Source organism: Loxodonta africana, chromosome 10 (genome assembly GCF_030014295.1).
Source record: "Loxodonta africana isolate mLoxAfr1 chromosome 10, mLoxAfr1.hap2, whole genome shotgun sequence".
In the NCBI taxonomy this organism is placed as follows: Eukaryota; Metazoa; Chordata; class Mammalia; order Proboscidea; family Elephantidae; genus Loxodonta; species Loxodonta africana.
This window is the reverse complement of record NC_087351.1, coordinates 27,724,330-27,732,347: the sequence shown is the minus strand read 5'-3', so window position 1 is coordinate 27,732,347 and position 8,018 is coordinate 27,724,330.

Here is an 8,018-nt window from a genome sequence, read left to right as displayed (position 1 = left end):
TATGTTGAGGTGTAATCCGTACTGGAGGCTGTGGAAGTTTATCTTCATTAGTAAGTGCCTCAAGTCCTATTCACTTTCAGCAAGCAAGGTTGTATCATCTGCACAACGCAGGTTGTTAATGAGTCTTCCTCCAATCCTAATGCCCCGTCCTTCTTCATATAGTCCAGCTTCTTGTATTATTTGTTCAGCATACAGTTTAAATAGGTGTGGTGAAAGAATACAACCCTGACACATGTCTTTCCTGACTTTAAACCAATCAGTATCCCCCTGTTCTGTCCAAACAACCGCCTCTTGACCTACGTAAAGGTTCCTCATGAGCACAATTAAGTGTTCTGGAATTCCCATTCTTTCAAAGCTATAAAACCCAGAAAACCAAACCCACTGCCGTCGAGTCGATTCCGACTCACAGAGACCCTATAGGACAGAGTAGAACTGGCCCATAGAGTTTCCAAGGAGCGCCTGGTGGATTTGAACTGACAACCTCATGGTTAGCAGCTGTAGCACTTAACCACTACGCCACCAGGGTTTCCTTCAAAACTATATAAAGGGAAATTATAAAGACAGAGTTGCCTAATAAAAACACAAGGGAACCACAATCCCACTTTGCTGTGGTTTGCCAAGTGACCAGTGACCTTCCTTTAGACCACCCTCTGAGCTCTTTGTCAACAAGCTGGTCTGTGATTTTTCATCATGTCTTCTCTCATTAACCCAAGGTGACTACAGTTAGTTTTGAGAGTCCTCAGCTCTTTTCACAAAACCATAGCCCTCTGTGCACAAACTGGAGACAAGTCCTTCGATGGACCATGCTATCTGAGATTTTTATGCGTTTGTAGTCAAGCGTCCTTATGTGTCTGCCAGACAAGAGAATCTTAGTCACTGTTTAGAGCCCAGCTATGTCCTAGCTATCATCTCTTCCATGAAGCTTTCTTTATCCTTTTCAGAGTTTATCACTTTGTCTTTAGTGTGGACCTTTTAATACAGTGCTAATTACTCTATTTTAAATGTTTTCTATCTTTCTCTCTTCTACTAGACTGAAACCTTTGAGGGCGAGTCCAAGTTGTGTCCTCGTGTCTTTTTCCTCTACATCTCTTTCTTGTTCTTTATAACTATCATGTATAACCAACTCAAACCCATTGCCATGGAGTTGATTCCAACTCATAGTGACCCTATAGGGCAGAGTGGAACTGCCCCATAGGGTTTCCGAGGAGCAGCTGTTGGACTCAAATTGCCAACCTTTTTGGTTAGCAGCTGAATGCTTTATCCACTGTGCCACCAGGGCTCCTCATGTGTAACAGAGCTTTATATACTAGAGATTCAATTAGTGCTAGTAGAAGTGTTTTGAACCCATATTATCTTACTCTTTTCTCCACTGTTTTGCTCAATATTCTTTGAATATTTAATGAAAAGATAGTTTGTCAAGAGCACTGTGCTAGTCACTGCAAAAGTCACAAACAAAACAAAATATACACCAACCCATAAAAATCTTATAAATATTTCATTGTCATGGCATTTAGAGTTAAGGCCATCGAAGAATACCCTTTGATAGATCAAGAGATGAATTCAGGATAGGGTCAAGAACAAGAGGGCTTCATATTTTTGGTAACTCTTTTTCTTAGATTGCTGTTGTATCTGCCAAATTCTAGAATATGCTTACTTTTCTTTTTCTGATCTGCCCCAAATTCATGAATCTAGAAAGCAATTACCCAACCGTGTGTGTTTGTCTCTCTGCTTGTGTGTGTGTATATGGGAAGCACACTAAGGGTGACTTTCATTAAAAAAAAAAAATCAAATTATATTTTCATGAATGAGGACACCATTTTTAGCCTCAAGTCTTCATGTAGGAAAATAACCTGAAGAAGCTTATTTACTCCCTAGGTGACCCATTAACTGCCTCCTCCTAAGTTGCCCTGGAAAAATCAACTTTATTATATGAGACTGCTCCCAGCAGTGGCTCAAATCATACTGATCTTCCCTGTTCTGTTTGGAACCACTTTTTACTACCCTCTGTATTGCTAATCAGCTATCTGTTTTCCACTCTGGGAGAATTTCAAGTAGTTCATGTGCCAGGAGTGATTTCTCTGAAGATGCTGCTATTTCAAATCTGCTACAGAACAGGTAGGTGAGAAGGATGGCAGAACAGGTTTATCAGATCATTGTGCTTTGGTGACTCAGATGTTTTTCTGGTGACAAAATCACAGTTTGAGGTTAGCACTGGGTATAGGAGGTGAAGACACCCAGAGGAGAAAGAGTTGGGAATAATTAAGTCAACAGGCAGGGTTTGAAAACTGCTCTTCAGGCAAACCACCATAGTCTATATAACAGGGACCAGGAGGGTCTCAGCTACTCAAGAGTAAGAACCATGATGTGGGAGAGACAGGCATGAGCCAAGAGACATGCAGAGTATAAATAACATTAGGATGCATATGAGATATTTAGATTTAGCTACTGGTTCAGTTTAAGAGCACTGGTTGGAGGTGCAGTGGTTAAGAGCTCGACTGCTAACCAAAAGGTTGGCCGTTTGAATCTACCAGCCACTCTTTGGAAACCCTATGGGGCAGTTTTACTCTGTTTTATAGGGTTACTTTGATGGCAATGGAGTTTTTTGGGGGGGGGGTTCAGTTTAGTTTGGCAATAATTTCATACTATTTGCCCCCATTCACTCCAGAGTTGGTAATGGTATTTGATCTTGGCTGTGGAAGACAACTTCTAAGTGGATTAAGTAAACAGAAGCATGCAATTAAGGCAGTGTTTGCCAAAGAAAACAGAAATTGCGTATCCGCCCCCCCCCCCCGACCATTTAATACATATTTAAAGTAATTGACTGGGGAGAACAAATCTGAAGTGATTGCTGAGAACAAATATTCCCTCTAATTTACTGAAATGGAGCCCAATCATCTTGAAATATTCAAAGAACATTAATATCCGAGTTACAGTTATTCATTTGGTCATTTGTACATTCATTATTTCATTCAACAAAAAATGCTTTTTCAGCTTTTATTATATTTCTAACATTGTGCTGGGTGCTGGGGATACAGAGGAAAAAGAAAAGACTCTTCCTTCTTGAGTCACTGGTGAACTAGGCTGTAAAAAATGGCACAGTATTTCAAGATTGAGGGGGCAAGATATTTATGTGGAGTGGGTGGTTTGAACAAAAGGAGAAAAGAAAGTTTCAGAGATGGTGAGGGGACAGATTTGGCTGAAGATGGGGTGAGATAGTGCTGGGGCCAAAACATAGCGCCCTCGAATATCATGGTTGTGCTTTAGTCAGTGAGGAGTCATTGATGATTTTGAGTAGGAGAGAGATATAACTAGTGTTTTTTTGGTATATTACTCTGTTGTATAATGAGTTGGGGCGTGCAGAGGCTGGGAACTGGGAGAACTTTGAATTTTGTAGGACCCTCGTGTTTCCTATGTCTGTCTGGCTATGCCTCAGTACTACATCATCTTGAAGTTCTCATAGAGTGGTTCATTCTGTGGTATTTCTTATTTCTGTGTCTTTTCCCTGGCTGTTCGGATCCCACCCCATTCTGACCAGATTCCAGACAACCTACGGAAAATTTTGATTTTCTTTTTTCTTACTCAGACTCCAAGATAACTGATGATCTTTTCCTTGTCTTCTGGGTTTTCTCTTTTTTCATTTGATGGAGACATATTGAAATAGATAAAGGGACAGTAATAGGTAGAAATCATTTTATTTATCTGCTTAAAAACCTAACTAAAGTTTTTATATGCTAAATCTAGCAACTCTGGTAGTGTCACATACTTTGTTTAGGTATGCTTTCTTTTTATTACTCTTATTAAGTTTTATTGGGAATTTTGAATTTGAGGACTGGCGCCTTTTATCATTTTGGAAAATTCTCAGTCATTGTTTCTTCAAATATTGTCTCTGTCTCATTTTCTCTCTTCTTCTATAACTCCAGTTAGATTTATGTTAGACTTTCTCACTCTTTGCTCCATGCCTCTCAGTCTATTTTTCTACATTTTCCAACTCTGCCTATTTCGTGTTTTCAGATCTAATTTCTAACTCAACCAATTTTATTTTCAACCGTATCATCTGTGCTGTCAATTTTCTTGCTCTCTATTGAGTTCTAAGTTTTATTTTCAAATTCTAAAAATTTTATTTAGTTTCTTTTTGAGACTGTTTCTTCAGTCCTCATAGTTTCTTTTTCTCTGCTCATATTTCATATTTCGACCTTTTTATTAGGCTTATTAAATATTGTTATTTAATTCTTTGTCTGATCATTTCGATATCTTAAGACTTTGAAGGTTTCTTTCTGTTCTCTCCCTCTCTTTCTCTTCTACTTGTTTTCTTTATGGTTCTTAGTTTTTTTTTTGTTTTTTTTTTTTTGTCTATTTAGTGTTAACTTATGAGCTTCTTTATTTCTTCCTTGAAACTTTAACTGTGGGAATTCTTTGAGGCATTGGATGAAGATCAGCTCTTCTGGTCTCATTGCACAGGAGGAAGTTGTTCATGGAGGCAGTTAGCCACACATTTCATATCCTCCTTCTATTCCTGACTCTCCTTCTTGCTCTGTTGCTCCAGGTGGATAGATAGCAATTGTTGTGCCTTGAATGTCCACTTGTAAGCTTTTCAGATCCCAGGCATGAATCAACAAACTAGGAGGTAGAACAGAAGCACTAAACACATTATTAGGCCAATTACCTGGGATGTCCCATGGAACCATGACCCTAAATCTCCAAATGAAGGAGTCAAATCCCATGAGGTGTTTGGTTGTACATAAGCAGCCTCAACGGCTACTTGTTTTTTCTTTTTGGGTTTGTGTGTGTGTTGTTTTAAATATATCTATCACACAACTTTTGCCAATTCAGTTTTTACAGCTGTAGAAGTTATTGACAGCAATTAAAATTATCAGCTATGCAACCCTAACCTTCATCAATGTGATTTTTCCATCACCGTTAACCCTCATTTCCCCTCCTCCCTCTAGCTCCTGGTAACCACTAATAAACTTTGGTCTGTACATTTGCCTTTTCTTTTTCCTACAAGTGAGGTCATACAGTATTTGTCCTTTTGCGATTGGCTTGTTTTGCTCAACATAATGTCTTCAAGCTCCATTCGTACTGTAGCATGTTTCGAGACTTCATTTCTCCTACAGGCTAAGTAGTATTCCATTGTATGCATGTACCACATTTGTTTATCCACTCACCTGCTGATGGGCATTGTCGTATTTATCTATCGCGCTATAACAGAAATACCACAAATGGATGGGTTTAACAAACAGAAGTTTATTCTCTCACAGTCCAGGAAGCTAGAAGTCTAGAAGTCTGAATCTTGGATCCAAAGGATATGCTATTCTCCTGGCTCTTGTTTCTTGGTGGTGTGAGATTGGTCCCCATATCTTCCAGCTCACTTGTCTCTTTTATTCTCAAAAGAGATTGGTTTAAGATATAACCTAGTCTTGTAGATTGCGTCCTGCCTCTTTAACATAACTGCCTCTAATTCTGCCTTATTAATATGGTAGCGGTAGGATTTACAATACACAGGAAAATCACGTCAGATAAAATGGTAGACAATCACACAATACAGGGAATCGTTGCCTAGCCAAGTTGACACATATTTTGGGGGGACACAATTCAATCCATGACAGGCGTTTAGGTTGTTTCCACCTTTCAGCTATAGTGAGTAGTGCTGCAATGAACTTTGGTGTGCAAGCTTCTTTTTGAGTCTTCAGTTTCAAGTCTTTTGGCTATATAGCTAGGGGTGGAAGTGCCGGGTCATCTGATAGTTTTATTTTTAGTTTTTGAGGAACTACCATACTGTTTTCCACAAAGGCTGTGCCATTTTACATTCCCACCAGCAATGGATGAGAGTTCCAGATTCCCCACATCCTCACCAACATTTGTGTTTTTTTGTTTTTTTTTTTTTAATCTTAGCCATTTTAGTGGGAGGAAAATGGTATATTGCTACGTCCTTGATTTGCATCTCCCTCATGGCTAATGAAGCTGAGGATCTTTTCAAATGTCTCTTAGCCATTTCAATCTCCTCTTTGGTGAAATGTCTATTCAAGTCCTTTGCCCATTTTATGATAAGATTATTTGTCTTTTTGTTGTTTAGTTGTCAAAGTTTTATATATATTTTGGTTACTAGATTCTTATCAGATATATTGTTTTTGAGGATATTCTGTCAGTAGTTAGCTTGTCTTTTCATTTTTTTTGGTAAAGTCTTTTGATAAAAACAAAATTTAAAATTTTTTATGAGGTCTCATTTATTTATTTTATCTTTTCCTGTTTTTGTTTTTGTTATTATATTAGACAATCCATTGTTAAAAGCTAGGTCTGACAGCCTTGCCCTTGCATTTTCTTCTAATAATTTTATGGTTTTAATTTTCATATTTATGTCCTTAATCCATTTTGAATTTGTGTTTGTGAACAGTGTGAGGCATGGGTCATATTTGATATTTTGCATGTGAAAATCCAATTTTCCCAACACCATTTATTTAAGATATTCTTCTTTCCCCATCGAATGGACTTAGCACCCTTATCAAAAATCAGTTGACTATAGATATATGGGTTTATTTCTGGACTGTCAGTTCTATTCCATTGGTCTATGTGTCTATTGTTATACTAGTACCAGGCTGTTTTGGTTACTGTAGCTGTATAACCAAAAAACCAAAAATTAAACTCGTTGCCATGGAGTCCATTCTGACTCATAGTGACCCTATAGGACAGAGTAGAATTGCTCCATATGGATTCCAAGGAGGGTCTGGTGGATTCGAACTGCCGACCTTTTGGTTAGCAGCTATACCTTTTAACCACTGCTACCAGGGTTTCCGAGTGAGAATAGGTCTCTTTAAAAAGAGAAAGGAAATTGCAGAGTAAATTTGATGAAAGAAAATAAATATCAAAAATCAACCAGCCAAATAAAATGTCACATTCATTTACGCACCTATTAACCCATGCTTCTATGCATAGAACCATTTAACCATCCAATGATCTACTCAACAATATTTATTGATTGTTTTCTATCCACTAGGAATGTTGGTGAACACAAATATCTTCTGTGTTGGTAAACATTTTTGTGGGGTCCCTGGGACATCCTGGATGTTCAATGGCTAGAAAACAAGCTACATTTTTCTTTTCTTTTTTTATTTGAACAGTTGTATTAATTTCTGAGAACTCCAGCATGCTAAGTGAAAACTTAGATCAACTTTCACATTCTTTAGGACTAGTCCTGGATGTACAATTTGGAAATCAGATTAGTTTTTGATTTCCTTCACATGGGGAATCCTATCTGAAATATGCATAGGGTGGCCTGAAACGAACCTCACTAAACTGATTCCTGATTCCTAAACCATCATTGGAATGCCTAGATTGTCTTTAGACTAATTCTTAATCCCAGAAACCATGCCAAAATACTTGGAACAGGGAGAAAGAAAGGTCAACCCCAAACTCTCTGACATTTTGATGTCCCTGTGGACCAGGAGAAGCAACAATTTATTGCCATACTATATATAGTACCTTTGTTTTCCTTTCATCACCAAACTCTATTGATATTTTCACTTGAGGTGGTTCCTTGACACCAGAGGAAATTCCATTGTGAAATTTTCACAAAGTTAGTAAAACAAGGAGGGGAATTTGTTGGAAGATGGGGTGAGATTAGGGGCTGTGGTTTTACGGCCTTTATCAAAAAAGATTTAAGTACCTGTATGGTCGAGCTTTTACTGAGTGAAAAAGAGATAATAGTTAAATTTCAAAATTTGTATATTTTCTTTCTTGCCTGGACCTTTTGTTAGTAAGCTCCAAGATGTTTCTGTGAATTTCCTTTCTTGTATGTGTCCAATTAAGTTAGGCTTCAAGAGACATACTTGTGAAAAGTTTGGAGGGCAGAAGAGAAGCAGCAGCCATTTTTATAGCTCACACATGTTGTTACTTATCTGCTGGCTCATCTCATTGGTGAAAGACAGTGGATGGACCTGCAACTGTGCCACCTTCCTTGGGATCCTCCTTTAGCTTCTCTAACTCCTGGCCTGGGTGTGTATTTAGCTCCTTGATGAAGGGCC